A 16,669-nucleotide genomic window follows, 5' to 3' on the forward strand; every position below is an offset into this window, starting at 1 on the left:
GTTTTGTTTTAAGGACTATGTTCCTAAATCACATACATTTAGAAATTTTGGCTCCACAAAGCAAAATAACTGTTGAATGTTAACATGAGGTAGTACGGTATGTTATTAGAGATTTAGCAGTTATTTACAATTGTTTGCCTATTTGAAAACCACCGATGTTCACAAAAACTCCAAATAAGATAAATTTTTTACAACTTCTTGTTTGGAAAAGCTGTTCATAAATTAGAAGGAATTTGGTAATGTTTGAAGTTCTGGCAGGACAGATGTTTGTCAAACTGAATACAGTTTTCACGATGGATTTTGTTGGGGCCCTGGAATTTGTATATTGAAAAGGTACATATAGTACCTAAATGTAAGGCCCTAGACAGTAATTTTAAGTACATGGAAGTAACCTTGCCAAAAACAGGTCAGGTCCCATAGCTAAAAACTACGGACAGCTGCTGGTTTCATTACAAATATAGAAAAATCCTTTACAAATATAGAAAAGCCCTAGGGTAAAAACAAAGGTCACTGAGTGACAGAGGTCATATCCTGTCTCTGGCAATGTCCAAAAGCAGAAGATTAAAGACAAATATATCAGTAGAGCAAATATATCATGATTTGTTTCTTTCAGCAACCTTGCAGTCTCCAACGATTGCAACTCACAGACATTCTGATCCCAAGGGGTTTGGGGCTTAATAACCTTTAGCGTTAATGGAGGAATAACTGCTCTTCAGTGAACTTGCTTAGCAACTCCTTACAATTTCATGTCAACTTCAGCATCTGCAACCTTTTGCTGGCAAGGGTTTTTGCAGCTTTGCTGAATACTGGCTGATGAAACACTTCCTTCTGCCACCTGCTAGCCTCTTCCCATGACTCCCCACCTTCTGTTAGTAACTGGAACTGTGGCAGGTAACCACTGTTCACTCTTCACATCACTTAGGACTCCACAGATGTTTTAAAGAATACTCCAGCCCTCAGCAACTTACCTTTTCACTTGCAGAAGGGTGGCTGAACAGCTCCAGTTGTAAACACAACCCAGTTCCACTGGTTTGGGCCTTTCTGTCTTACTTTGGAGTACGCAACCTGGCAGAGCAATGTGTGCGTCTGGCCCTGTGAGCTGCATTTCTTTGTGAGTTTCTGCTTTCCTTAGAGGTAATTTGGTGCAAAGCATGGTCTACCCACAAAAGTAGGATTTGATTTATGACAAAATAGAAGCCTGTTTTAATTATTCATGAATTTAATTCACTTGTTTGTGGCTCGGAGGCAAACTAATGCTTCACGCATAGGAGAAATAATACTAAAATGTTTTAGAACTAGTTCTGGTACTAAAAAGGACTTACATTTTGAGGTTGTTAGAATAGTTCTTTTGTAAAAAGTGAAACCAGATGGTCTCATATACTCCTCTTTACATTTAGAATTGCCTTAAGAGTTCTCATACCTGTATATTCCCCCTTCTTCATTCCACTTTATTAATTATCTATTTGAGAACAATGCTAAAACGTTTTCTCCTGATAACTTACTTGTGTATAGCCATATCAATTATTTATCCATGTAAAAATATTAAGGATAATTGAAGACTGATATTTTCTACATGTAGAAAGACCTTTGGCTTACTTCTATGATCATCAATCTGAAATATTCCAGCCCCAAGATCAGGGCTTGTAACAATTATTCAGGTGAAACTGAAACTTTAATAGAATTTTTATTTAAAAAAAAAAAAAAAGTCTTTACTGTATAATGCATTCACAGTCTTGCACCAAGAAACATGTTCCCATTACATAGAGGTTAGGAACCTGATTTATTTTATAGGCAGCATGCGGCACTTAAAATAATTCTGTCAAAAAAGGCCTAAGATCATAGAACCGTGTTGCGGTTAGAAGGGACCTCTGGAGCTCAGAACAGGGTCAGCTTCAATCAGGTTGCTTATTTCTTTGTCCAGTCAAGTCTTGAATATTTCCAAGAATCCCTGAACAAGGTGAAATCTGCATTCCTCAAGACTAATGTAGCAATGCTATTATTTGTCTCGTGATGCTATTATTTGTCTTGTTCACTTCTCTCGGGATCTTAAGGTCACCTCTGCAGGAGCTGTAACTGACCTTCACATTTCTGACACGTTCCTTACTCCCCAAGACCCTGGTTGAAGCGCTGTTACTCTGTTAACCTATGGCATGAGATTTACATGCTGTGTTACAGAACAGTAATTCTATTCTTTTATATTGCTAAGATGTCCACTTTACACTTTCAGTGAAGTGAGCCTTAGTATGCTTTCTGTGTGGATGTAAAGCCACATGGACATTAAAGAGGTCTTGAGATTATACTTAGGTGTGTAGAGAAAGATACTCTAAGAGTTTGGAGCCCTATATGCTTTTATAGTTAGCCAGGTAGAAATATATCCACCATTATTTTTTTAGCCAAGGCAGCACATATGGGGCATTCCCTCTTGAAAATTGTGAGCTTTAGTCATAAATGTTATAGTCCCTTTAAGGAGGACTTAAATACCGTAAAGTAGATTATTGCAAAAGGTTTGGTTCCCATGCATTTAAATGTATGAGTTTTAAATGATTTGCAGTCAACTCAAAGACAGTCAGTTACTTTTTCCTGGAGCTCTCTAGACAGCTAGTTGTTCTGAATTGTCAGTGAACCAACAAGCATAGGGCTCAGAGTAACTGAATAGCAAGTTATTAGTCAAAACATCTCTTAAGTTTTGAAATGCACATGATTAATGATGTCTTTTCAATTTATTGTACATTCATTTGAGCTAATTAAAAGCAATTAAATGTCAAGATTTTAAAACAGGAAACAATCATATTTATGCTAAAACATTCTTAATCATCTCATTTTTCTCTTTTAATTATTGCATTTAAAATAATTTTTATGCATTCCAGAAATTAATTCTGATTTGTCATTACACAAATTTGTATTGTTTTTATTAGAATAGAAAAATACTGAGTATTAAGTTTAAATGTTTCCATTCAAGTTTTCACAAGATTTGTTTAGAACTACAGCATCCAAAAGTTCAGTGAAGTGAGGATGTTTGAGATTCAGTAAGCTTTGTCCCGGTTTCTCCCACTTGTCAATTTGATAGGACAACAAAAGCATATTTGTGGGATTTCAAACTATTATCAGAGTGTGTAGTCTGTTGAAAATGTAATTGTGGGCTCCCTGGGTTCCATAGCAGAACTCCCTCTAGCATCAGACTTCCACTCAGGCTGTTCCAGTGCTGTGGAAGAGTTTTAAAGTGGAAGTGCCAGAACTCTCTCTCTCAAAATAAATAAATAAATAAATAAATAAACAAGAACTGCTGTAAATACTTCAGAATCTGCCCCAAATTAGATTCTGTTCTAGGAGAAGTGAAAATCCGAAGATATCATCTACAACATCTATCATTCTTTGGGGCTTATGTCGTTTAGTAGGAGCAAAATAGCTACATTTCCTATATCTTGTTTAAAAAGATTCCTAGCTTTCAGGGCAACAGCAAAATTGGGAAGCAATAAAAAACTCCAGCAAAAGAGTTATTTATTTTGTAAGTATCTCTGAATAAAGGCTTATTATAGTCCTCATTGATATAACACTGTGTGACACTGAACAAAACCTACATTATTCATACATTTTTTACAATTTTTGGTTTAAAATCCAGCATTCAAAGAATAATTAATGTCAGGCAGTTGCCTGTGCAAGCCTACACTCTACAGTAAATAACACGTTCTAATTAGCACTGATGTGGACTGGAGACTGAATATCTGATTAACATGCATAGCAGCAGTTGAGGTTAAACATCATGAACTGCATAAAGCCATGCATTGTATAGCCTGCTTTCTCTCAATATTCCATAATTGTGTCCATACACAGTCCATGTATTGTGCTGACATTTGCATGGCTACCTCCCAAAGGCCCCATAATTCTGCAAAGAACATGCCAAGTCAGACATAATGTTTACTTCTGCATTAAAGCTAGCAGAAATGCTGTGTGGCCCAGCAAGTTTCTCAGGTCCAGTCATTGGAAAGCTCACGCAGGCAAGCCAAACAGGGTGCCTGTGCAACAGAGGGACCTCGTCATGTACCTGGAGCAGTTAAGGTCTAGGGACTTCTGTGACTCAAAGCAGAGTTTTCACAACACCAGTAGTACTGGTTGCGTAGTCAGATTACAGTGGAAATGTAGTGCCATCTACGGGAGGTCACGTTGCCCAGAATTCTAAAAAAAAAATGCAACTTCTGTTGTGTTCTGTTGTTTTATTTTGTTTTGTTTTCTAAGACGCATTCATGTCAAAGCACAGACTCCATTTCTTTAAGTAAATTGTTGGACTTGACTCTTAAAAGGAAACATGGAATTGTCCTTCTTCTTTCCTCTTACAATCCCTTGACTGATCTATTCAGGAATACATTTGGGAATTCTTTTTTCCCAGTTTCAGAAATTGGTGCTAGTTTTCAAAGATATTAAGACTTGCGGTGCATATGTGTATGTCTAATAAACTTTTTCTTTTGCCTTTGGACTTTCAATCAGCTGTTGCAGGTTATTCCTCTTCACTGCCAAAACCCATGACTCTAATGTCTTGTGGTAGTTACTGGATTTGTGGGCCCCTTGAAAGAGGGGTATTCTGGGAGACTTAAGACACCAGGCAAATTTAAAAATTTAAGGCTGCATTCATTTGTTTTCAGCTACTAAGCAATCAATATGTCAATAACCAGGAGCCGATCACTGACCCGCTCTTACTCAAGCCTTAGGTATATGATACAATGATATTCATGATGCATTGTTAGCCCTGATGGCTGCACACTTCATGGAGGTCAGTCTCAGAGACTGAACTGTACTTGACAGCATTTCGCGACAGGAGGCCAAAACTGTCTTCTCCAAGCTGTGTTGTGTATCTCTGGTGTTTGTGTATGTTTTTTCATGGGTCAAAACCTGTCGGTTCAAAGGATTATTTCCAAAGGATATGTCAGAAATAATCTGTTCTCCCTCGTTCAGTTGGGTGGTACCTCTTGAATACTGGTTTATTCTGTTATCTTCAGGCTGGTGTTGTGTGTTTGTAGACCAGTTGCCAGTTATCTCTGTCATCTGTGCATAGCTGCAGGCCAGGTGCTGCTATCTTAGCTGTACTATTTTTATGAGTGCCAAGAAAACAGTTATTACAATTTGGATTAGAATTAAACCTTATGTTATCAGTACTAAATATATTTTCAAAGTAGCTAAACGATAGGCACAATAGGTAGTATAATCCAGTAAAAAGATGCACAAATTTCTGAAGCAAAAAATAATTTTATCATGAGCTATTATTATAAAATAATTTTATCATGGGCATTAAACACAAAAAATGCAACTAAAATGCAAACCAATGTCTCTTACTATTTATTTGTTTATCACTGTATTTCAGTCAATTTTTAATGACTGATTTTAAGGAGAGATTCAGCTCATAGTGTTACTTTAATGAACTATAAACAGGATCCAGATTCACAAATGCAAATAGGTACCTAAATTCCTTGGGAGTCTGGCTGATTTATTGGCAGACATTACAAAAGCAGCATATGTCAATCAGTTTCACTGTTTCCCATCATTATCTGTGGTTATCTGAAGTACATATGCATGCTACCTGCCAGTAGCCAAGCCATTGCAACTAGTTATACCTATGTTGAATGTAAAAAAAAGTATTAAACATTCTTGCCAACAATTATGTTCAGAGCTGTAATATTGATAAAAATGCCAATTCAGTATCTAGTCAAAATGCCTTTTGATATTGTGAGTATTTATAATTTAATTTATGTGAAGAATTGCATATGATTTGTTTAGATGTAATGAATGAAAATGGAAAATGGAAAATTTGTATAATTTTCAATGTAAGAAAGCTACATATTACATAGGTTAACTGCATAAATTACACCATTTACACTAGGAACACTCCAACAGAAGACAAACAAACAAACCTATAAACAAAAGATACAAGTAAACCTTTATTTTCTTCCCCACTTCTTGGGCATATCTAATCACAGTACCAGTAGCACTATGGGAGAATAAAATGTAAGTTTTAAAGAGTGCTAGAGTCTTGGCCACAGGTCAGTGGGTAATGTGAATTCCAGGTATAATAGGTTTGCAGCAATTTATAAAATCTGAAATTTGACCTCATCGCTGTGGTACGGTAAAAAGTAGAATGGTTGTGAAATGAGGGAACTGCATGTCACTGAGAGCAGGTGTATTGTAGCCTCTAAAGGTAATGCCACACTCACAGCTCGTCCCGTGGAGACTGTTGTTGATGGGCTAGCAGACTGCCATACACCTACATCTGAATTTGTCAAAATAAATAGAAGTTGTCTTTGAATATCCTGATTTCTAGCTGTTTCATTGTGTCTTAAATGTTCTGCTGTCTCCCTTTGAAATGCTGTTTTCTTGCTGCTTTTTATGAGATTTTCTTCTGAATGTCCTGTGATTTTGTATGTGGAAGGCAGCCTGTACATTGGTCTACCATTTTTTAATAGAAATCGAAAAGCAAATTATGCTTTCAAATAACAGTGTTGGTTTTGTTTGTTTGTTTCAAATAGACATTATTCACTCATACCTGATTAGCTAATGAACTGTGTATCTTTTATAGAATTTTTAAGGCAAACTATGAAATATAGTATAAAGTTTTACCTTCTTAGTTAACTGTGTAGTTTCTGTGGGAAGATTGTAGAACTATGCTTTACTTCTCCAGATGAGAAAAAAGTGGAAGAACTCATTTTAGACTCCTACTTGAGCTCAAGCAGAGAAGGAATACTTGCTTTTTTTAAGCATGCAATTTAAATTAAATGTCCCTATTACTGCAAACAAGCTTGTTGAGAAAAAGTACAGTGGATGTAGGAGAATTCCCTGAACAGTTCTTGGTTGTAATAAATGTGCAGTATGCCCTCCAGCTCTGCTGGGCTTCAACACAGGACAGCAAGTACAAACATAGTCCCTTTGGCGCTTAACGGAGTAACTCCATTCTGCACAAGATAAATATTGGATTCCCTTTTTCACTAGGTGAAAATGATCACTAATCAGCTCAAATGTGGTTGCATGGATTTTACCATTGCTACAGCTTTAAATGGCAATAATGAAAGCAAATAAATATTTGATTTAACCATTCAGTGTAGCGTGATGATGGTGACTATGTGTGTTTGCCAGAAAATGCAATGAGTTCAGCTAAGGTCTGTGACACTTTAGAAAGGAGGATGAGTCATCCACTTGTGTATCATTGCTAAAGCTTCTGTTGAGTCTTAAAAAATAAGTCTGGTTAAAAGCAGTGCTACCTCAGATGCACTAAGATTTTACATTTTGGATTTGGCAACCAAAATATGTTTGCTCTTGAGGATGACTTTTCACTGGCAAAGACTGGATACATCATTTCATTACTTATTTTGTTGTCACTTGTATGTCACTTTGCAGAGGTGGGAACATAATTGCATGCATACTTGCAAAAGGAAGCTCATTGCTGTCAAATTACTCGATTCCATGAAGCTAACTGCACTTTCAAAAGAAGAACCCCTATCCTTGACTCTGAATTTATTACTCATTCTTCAAACCATGTAGGAACTTGCTGAGTGTATGTTCGTACCTTCTTCCAGAAGATTTCTTTTCATCCCATTGCTAGTCATCCAGGCCTCAATGACCTTGAACAGCAATACACTAGAAAATAATAAATGCTTCAGTGATGTTAGCTGGCTAAATTAAACTGATGAAAAAATATAGCTGCCAGATTTGTTTTGTATATCCCTGTAAGCTTTGTATTGTTTAGAAGAAAAGCAGTGTAAGTCAGTATTGTACACTCAAAGCTTACCAAACAGAAACTTAGTGTAGTAATTACAGGGTGAATTAGCATAGATGGTATTGTATGTAGTGAGCATCAGGTTAATATTTTTTGAAACTGGTTAGTCTTTGTTCCATTCATTTAAGCTTTGGCAATTCTCTCACCATTTTTTTCCCCCAGCTGATGGGAAATTTGAAATACAATTCTTTTTTTTTTTTTTTAATGCTTATGTTAATATGTCTGATTTCTGTTCTGGTCAGTAGCAGAGCTGAAAAGCTATCACAAAACACTTTGAAATCCAAAATAATAATAGATTCACAGAATCGTAGAACAGTTTGGGTTGGAAGGGACCTTAAAGAGCATCCAGTTCCAACCCCACTGCCATGGGCAGGGACACCTCCCACCAGACCAGGTTGCCCAAAGCCCCATCCAGCCTGGCCTTGAGCACTTCCAGGGACGGGGCATGCACAGCTTCTCTAGGCAACCTGTTCCAGTGCCTTACCACCCACACTGTGAAGAATTTCTTCCTTATATATCATCTGTGAACTGCTTTTGTAATTTTTTCACCTGATTTGTATCTTAGACAAAGCTACACTGGAATTGTGACAGCAGCCTTTCATGAAGCAAATACTTTTCCATTGATCCTGCCACAGAGGCAATAATCTTACTTGTTTCAGATTTTAAAGGGACATACATACATCATATTTCTAATAATGAGCTTTTGTTTATTTCTGTGTTAACAGTTATCTGAAAAATTGAAAACCTGCCACATTCAGGTTCAGGTATCCAGCGCTAATAATGCCATCTCCGTCAGCTTAGAAGTGGCCCATCAAACGTTGCCTAAAAAAAATTGTTCATGCTTTAATTTGCATGTTTGTGGTCTGCACATAGTGAGCAATGACAACATATTTCATAAAACATTTTCTTCTATGGGAATAGTTAACCTTTAGAAAAATAATATTAAAAATCACTGAAATTATTTCTTTTGATTTTAGTGGTTAACATGATGAATAACTTTTTGAAAGATTATATATTGTAGCCCTGTTAAAAGCTACTGTTTATGTTATTATAGGATATTTTTCCTGCTCTAATTACAGACTGTATAAGTAGATTTTATTATGTTGTTTGAAACAGAACTTCAGTTTTTGTCATAATATCATGCCATCACAATTAATATCTGTTTTTAATCTAATTTCATTCTAATGAAAAATACAATATACTGAATCAGGAAAAAATAATCTGGTTAGTGATGTGGTTCATTTCAAAATCTCATTTTGAAATGGCATTAATAGATAAGATAGAATATCTAATTAAAGTGAATTGAATTTGTACTGAATAAACCTCATAAGGAAATTTTGTATGAAAATAAGAGAGATAACAATTTTGGCTTTGATTTTTAAAATGCCACATGTTTTATTAATAAATAAGGATTCCCTTTGCTTTTAGAGCAGAGAAAATAATTCAGTTTCGTGAATTTCAGTGTTCCTGGGGATAGGGAACATTGAAACGTAACTTTAGGAAGTTCTGTTACACATGGTGAATCTTCCCGTATTTTAATTATCCCATAATTAATCTTACAGCAGAATTCATCAAAGGAAAGGTAAATTAGAAGATTTTTTACAAAGAAAATATTTTAGAATGTTGGGTCTCTGCAGGCCTTATGTTCTGGCTTCAGAAGGGTATGATAAACTGTACTGAGGAGATAATATAGATTATCTGTAGAGCCTATGCAATAACTGGAGGCACTGGTGAGGCTGCTCTCCATCTGTCAATGAACCCTTCTACTTTTTTGACATCAACCTTTTCCACGCCTCTCTATCCTCCTTTGGTAAGCTCTATGCCTTTGGATTGTGCAGAACTCCAAAGTGGTTGCCATCTGTCTGAAAAAACAGATGAGGTGTGATTTACTTGATAAATGGATAAATGATAAATTTATTTGATTTTTCTTTAATTTGCAGTTAATGTAGAGACAAACAAGTTCCTGAGTGCTATGAAAATGAGCGATTAGCTAGACTAACATAATTAGGTCTGTCTTTATGTCTGTATTTCTCTGTTCTGGATATGCATGGTCCCTGCAATCAGATTTTCTGATGTATCTCAAAATGAAAATAACAGAAAATTCTTCAGAAATTTAAGGGTGTGTGAGTGTCCTTCTCTGAAACGACACTACAAAAGTACAGTGACTCCTTGTGTTGAGGGGAAAATACTCTTTTACAAGAACTGAAGTGGCAGATGGGTCTGGTGGCATCACCTGAACATCATGGTCTGGGTATGAAACCAGCTTCTACTCCGGGAGCATGTATCCTGTCCCACAACCACAAATGTTCTTCACAGGATTAGTAACACCTGCCTCTACATCCCTGTTTAAGGGGAGAGTTGGGTTTTCTTGGCTTGCTGCAGGCATCGTGCTAGTTACCTTTTTGAAAGGGATAGTAATTCTAGGTTCATCACCTTTGAGAAGAGTGGCATCTTGAGAGAAGGGCTTTCCACCTTCCTCTCAGCCGGTCAGCAGTATGGAACTTTATAAAACCAGGTTTGTCAGTTAATCCTCTGTGCAGTTTCTTGAAAGCTGAAGTTAGACTGTAAAAAAAGGCATCTTCAACAAAAGCTTGGAGCTGTGACCATACAGGAACAAACTTCTTCTGCAATGTTTGACTTAAAACTGGCTGGTGCTGAGTTTCAGCTGTGGAAGAACAAAGGCCTCCATTTTCCAGCAGGAGAGAAGGATGATGAAGGGAGAAATGACAGCTTGAGCTGTTCAAGTTATTGCTCTCCGCTTCCCATGAGTCTGTAAAACCGTGGCCTAATTAAACTGTGCCCAGTGCATCGTCCTTCCCTCCTGACAGGGACAATATCTTCTGATGCTGTAATAGTAATCCAGCATCAATGAAAGGAAATGTCAGTCAGTTTCCTGGAACTTCCCAACAGAACTGAACAAACCATAAACGAATGTGTCTGGGAAAGAAATTCAATCTTTAATATATTTAGCTGAGCAAGAGCAAGTATTAATAATCCCTCTTTTATTAAAACTGACTTGAAAGATCTGTTGAGATTAGCTCAATAGCTTTTCTTTATTGTTTCACAGAGTGAGGCATCAAATATTTTGACTTCAAGAAAAGGCTGATTCTTGAAAGTCTTACAAAGGGTAGCATCTGTAAGCCAGTCAAGATTTTCTTTCTTTCTGACAGCCGTTCAGCAAAATTTACAGGTTTACAAACTAAACTTGAGAGAAGCACTTGAAAAAGTTATTTGAAGCTTTGTGGCCTATGTCCTTCTGCCTTTCTGGCTAGCATCGCATCTTCTTATTTTTGTAGTAATCAGCACCCTGAGGTCACAGCCAAACTGCAGGGCACCTCTGGCTCTTTTCTTCTGCAGCCCAGCATGCTAGGGGCACAGCTGGAGTGTGCTGCAAATCACACCACTGCTGCCTGGTTTTCTTGCCCCTCCCAGAGTCACAGATAATGTCCCAAGCTAAGGTCTCAGTTATTTAACTGTCCCGGGAGTCTGAAGGACTTCTGCATTCACTATTTTTATTGTAACCCTATTTTTCCTGCTAAAGCCTAATATAACCTTACATCTTCTATTGTCATGCCTAACTTTGAATTCTCTGTCTTTACAGTGTCATTTTCTGCTTTAAGTTATTCACCTTCGATCTCTTATTTGTTGATACTTTCTGTTGCTAAATTTCCCAGATGAAAAGATAATAATAAGCCAGTAATACTGTCAAATGCACAAGCAATAGCTTCCAACTTGTATTATGTAATAATACTCTTACAGTCTAATTTGTCCTCATATGAAATGTGTAATCTAAATGCATACTTGTCTGAAGAGGAAAATGGAAAGTCTAAGATCTCTTCCTCAGCCAAGTTTTAACCCTCTGTAGTTTTTTCTGAAAAAAATAAGTATACATGATATGTTATTCTGATAAAACAGGAAAAAAAAAAAAAAAAGCATGTGAAAGAACCTTAAATATTAGCAGTATTACAATCTTCTGTTACCATGTATTTTGCTGGAGTTGTTATGTACTCATTGCTTTAAATTCTGACTGTTTGAGACTCTCAGGAAGTAAAAATACATTTCTACCCTTACAGCTTGTGAGAGAAAATTAAAGTTATGACTTGTTCTTAGTCTCCTTCCCATCTCTTCCTTCCCCTTTCCTTCCTTCCCCCTCCCATCCTATCCTTTCTCCTCTCCTATTCCCCTCCCTTTTCCTCTATTTTCCTTTGGTATAGAATTTGTCTATGCTAATTTTGTCTAAAAATAATGTCTGCTAATAGTTTAAACAAATCTCAGAATTTTTGGAGCTTCAACTTATAATTTTTGAGCACTGAGTAATAAGAGAGAGACAATGTTCATGAACAGATGTCTTTGTACCCTCTCTGGGCAAGATATTTTTCAATTATTTGGTATTCTTTTCACAATTACTAGCTTGCATGTAGCTCTGAACAGAGAGCTTTTCATGGAATACCATATTCTCATGTAATAATTCCTGTAATATTAGCTTCTTCCATAATGCATGTGATGAATGAGCTGATTAAATCATTTTTATTATATTTATTTGTTAAATTTACATGGGGAGAATGAGACCCGATAGTGTTGCGTCTTTGGAAAGAAGAACACAGGAATACATTGCCACAAAAATGTGACAATGAAATTAGATAATAGTGAGATGAATAGGATGGAACTTGATGTTTTAAGATTTCTAAATATATTCACAACCAAAAATTTTCAGCTATATTTATGTATTGACGCTTACAGTCTGTTTCCTGATTTGCTTGTTTCTCTCTTTTCCTTCTGATTTTGTCTTTTTCAATAATATTCTTTGGATTGGTTCAGTTCTTGTCTGAGTTTGGAAAATAACTAGTACATTTTCTGTATTATTTAAGTCTAATTAATACTGAGAGCTGAGAGCATTCTAGACTATGTACATGTGTTGAGTTAATGCATGGAGTACTCCAAGTACACTTCATTCCCTTATAACATCTGGGGGAAGACACTGCTGCAAGTGGCCATGTTCTCCCGAGACTTTAATTGTACCTTACCCTGTAATTCTATGGTTAAGGCTTGTTTAGTTTGCCACGTTAACAGAGTTTTTTGCTTCATGAGATGCAACGAATGTATATTGAGAATTCTAATCAGAACTTTCCTCTGTCTTTATTGAAGTTGGAACTTTAATTTCATCCATAATAAAACAGGAGTCTTATCTTCCCTCCTGTAACTCATTTTTTGTGATTTTCTTTTAAAATAAATCCCTTGGATTTCATTCAGGTCGCCTTATGTTATGTAAAGATCAGCAATTGCTGCCAACAGCCATATCGGCTAAACCAAGAGAATCATCTGTTTTGACCTTTATTTAACACAAAGGCAATAGGTTAAATAATACGTAAAACATGGCTAGAGACAACCCTAGAGTCTTTCTAGTCATAAAGAGTCTAATAAACTCCTCTTAGATTTTTTTGTTTGTTTGTTAGTCTTACTTCTGGAAAGACTCTACTATTTTTTCCACTTAAACAAACAAACAAACAAACAAAAAAATTTAAAAACAGTTTTACAGTTATTCCCTCTTTTTCTTTATTCTTTTTCTTGTTTCTCATTGTTCTTTTCATTCCTACCTCCAAACCCCCAACTCCCTCCATTAATTGTTGGTCTCCCTGAAATATGCAAGTACAGAAGAGAGAGATGATAAGTAATTTACTGATCTACACAACTAATATTGTAGACTGTTTATATATTGATTTAAACCATGCAGTCATCTCTAGTTTCAAATTGCTGCCAGTCAAGCTTTGGGAAAATGAGTACCACACTGAAAAAAGTCTCCTTGAACCCTATGAGCGGTAGCTACAGATCTTCCTCTGTCCTGTACTCTCTCTCCTTTCCCCCATCTCTTCTATCATTGATGTTTCTAGGGGGGGGAATTAAGTATGATCCAGCATTCCACCATACAACAGTTTTATTCATTAAGAAAAAAAAAAAAAGAAAAAAAAAGGAAAAAGAAAAAGAAAGGTTTTTAGATATGTTTCTAATACAGGGAGAGTTACAAATCAACATGCATGAACACAGCACAAGAGATTTTCTGAACTTTTTCATTCTTCTGTAGGTAAAGGGAGGTAGCTATAAGTCACAACCTTTAAAAAAAAAAAAAGCTTTAAACAAGGCTATTTTCAGGAATTTATAGTACAAGACTAGCCACTTGTTTTGACAAGCCATGGCATATATAAAGACCTATGGCTAGCTACGTTTGTTTGTGAAGTTACATACAACTTAAAACACACTTTTCAATGACCTTGAAAACACAATGGATTTATTTGATGCATCTTTGAGCCCTTTGTTTCTGAAGACTTACTGCAATGTCGATCCATTGAAGACATTCAATCTGTTGAGAACGAAGACTTAATTACCATATTGCCAGAAAAATAGGAGCCTTCTTTAGGATAAGGTTAAGATGTGTGGCAGCAGCGTAGGGCATCTTAAGGTATTTTTCGTTGCTGATTAATAGAAGGTGTACTTCCAAGACCCTCAAAAATCAATGGTAACTTTTGTTTTAAGGTTTACTTGTAATACATTTGTAATGAAAATGTCCTGCTGTAGCTGCTACTATGCTATGTCTTTATTTCCTTTTTGAAAGTTTTACAAAAAACAAACCAAACAAAAACAAAACAAGCAAACAAAAAATACAACCAAACAAAACATTATTTTGTCAAGTAGAATTTTCAGCTGCCCTAGATGGATTTCAACCTAAACTTTATGGATAGCCTAAATGCTACAAAATGGAAGACAGACACACAGCAGTTACGAAGGCTAGTTCTATTTTTCCCTTATGATACAAAGCAATATAATTATATTCTGTTACCAAAATGTCATTGTGCTCATATTCCCAGAATGATTCAGTAACATTATGGGCATGACTCTTCCAGAGTGTTACAGAAGGGTCTATTGATCACTCAAACTTTCTAAAAAATGTTAAAATGTTCCCTTAGAAGTGCATACATCTTGTGTTTCCCCTCTGCGAAAACAACTTCTATTCTGCAAGACTAGGACGCAAAGTAAAGTCTCTCCAATTTAGTCAAATGTCAGCCATTTAAAATTTGTGTTCTATAGAGAAAGCACTATATAACTTCAGGAATACTGTGCCTGACTTGGCTTGTATAATGGCATATAATTGAAAACATTTTACAAAAGCTATTTATCATAGCAAATGCTGAATCTTATTAGTTAAACAGATAGAATTCAAAAGGTCAAGCAAGGCTAGTAAAGCATATGTGAATTTATGCAGTACTAGATTTCAAATATTTTAGGTAGTCAAATGGCAGCACATGTATTAAGCAGAAATTAGCTCTTAGAATGAATAGAGCAGGGTGCGAAAGCTGTGCTAGAAAACCAGGATCCCCACTGCTGTAGAAAATATTTGATATTTTGGATTTGTTTGTTCCATGAAGCAGAAACGAGATGTTACCAAAAAATGAAAGGACTGAAAGGAGCTGCTACCTCAGAACAGCAGTAACAGTGAGAGAAAAAGGGAAAGAGTTATGCCAGTGTAGCCAATGGTTTGTGCTGTATGTATAAATATCGACTGAGGGAAAAAAAATGAATCTGGTATTGGAAAGTGTCCTTAATTCTATCCTCTGTTTAAGAAACTTTCTGAAGGAATTGATATTTTCTGACAAAATAATACATTTCTTACAAAAATACCAGCTAGTGCTAATGAGTGTTACAGTGAGTACCAGAACAACTCTGCTAACAGGAAAGGCAATGTTTTCCGTGTAATATGGATTGCCAATTGTACCTTGCTTTGTGGTAACAGTGGAAGATATGCAATGTAGTTCAGCATGGTGTCAATTCTAGCAAATTAAAATATGGAAGCTTCCTTTCAAATCAGTCAAAGCATCTGTGAAACTTCACAACTTAAAAATAACGTGGCCATGTAAATCTACTTGACACTCTACAAAATAATCAATATTTTTTATTGTGGTTCTCCATAGCTGTCATGCATACAAAAATATGTGAAAATTTATAGGTGCACATAAAGTTACACAGTGACTGAACTATACAAAATTATGCTTCTATATTCTAACAATTTAATGTATTAGCCAAAATACCAGCTCACAAGCTTGGCTTAATGACAAAGGGAGTGAATAATCTTTTACCATCATCACATAGAGGAAAATCTCATGTATCTCCTCTCTTCTTTAGCTGATGCTATGTAGAAAATTTGAAATGTGTTTTAGCCAGTAATAAAGCCCTGGTTCAGTACAATTGCGAGTAAGTCCTATCAACATAGATATATTTGTTAGATCCTCAGTAGAATAAGCCTATGACTTATCTTTTCTCGTGCAATTCCAAGTTTGTTTCTGCCATGTGAAACAGAGAAAATTAGGCACATCAACTTGGTACATCTTTTAGGGTTTTGGCATATTATTTTTCATATTTTTTCCTGAAGTGCCCCTTAATTGACAAGACCAGTTTGTGTTCAAGCTTCATTAATATTTAGTTCTGACTTAACTGTTTGAATAATGGTGTATGCAAGTTACTGGATCTGCAACATTTTTCACAAATAGACTGGAACAGAACAGAATAGTTGAGTTGAAAGGGATCTTCAAAGACCATCAAGCCCAACTGCCTGACTGCTTCAGGGCTTACCTAAAGTTAAAACACATTATTGAGGGCATTATCCAAATACCTCTTGATCACTGACAGGCACGGGGCATGAACCACCTCTCTAGGCAGCCTGTCCCAGTGCTTCACCACCCTGATGGTAAAGAAATTTTTCCAGGTGTTCAGCCTTAACCTCCCCTGGTACAGCTTTGTGTCATTCCCACACATCCTGTCTTCAGCTTCTGGGGAACAGAGAATGGTGCCTCCCTCTCTGCTTCCCCTCCTCAGAAAGTTGTGGAAAGCAATGGGGTCACCTCCTGGCCTCCTCTTCTTCAGACT

General features: G+C 36.2%; 1 protein-coding gene across 15 annotated transcripts in view; it reads left to right on the plus strand.

Annotated features, from left to right (window-relative positions):
* The window catches only part of DMD (dystrophin), a 1,239,454-nt gene that overhangs the window by 353,059 nt on the left and 869,726 nt on the right, over positions 1–16,669 (plus strand). The gene's annotated exons all lie outside the window — the stretch shown is intronic.

Source organism: Anser cygnoides, chromosome 1 (genome assembly GCF_040182565.1).
Source record: "Anser cygnoides isolate HZ-2024a breed goose chromosome 1, Taihu_goose_T2T_genome, whole genome shotgun sequence".
NCBI lineage: Eukaryota > Metazoa > Chordata > Aves > Anseriformes > Anatidae > Anser > Anser cygnoides.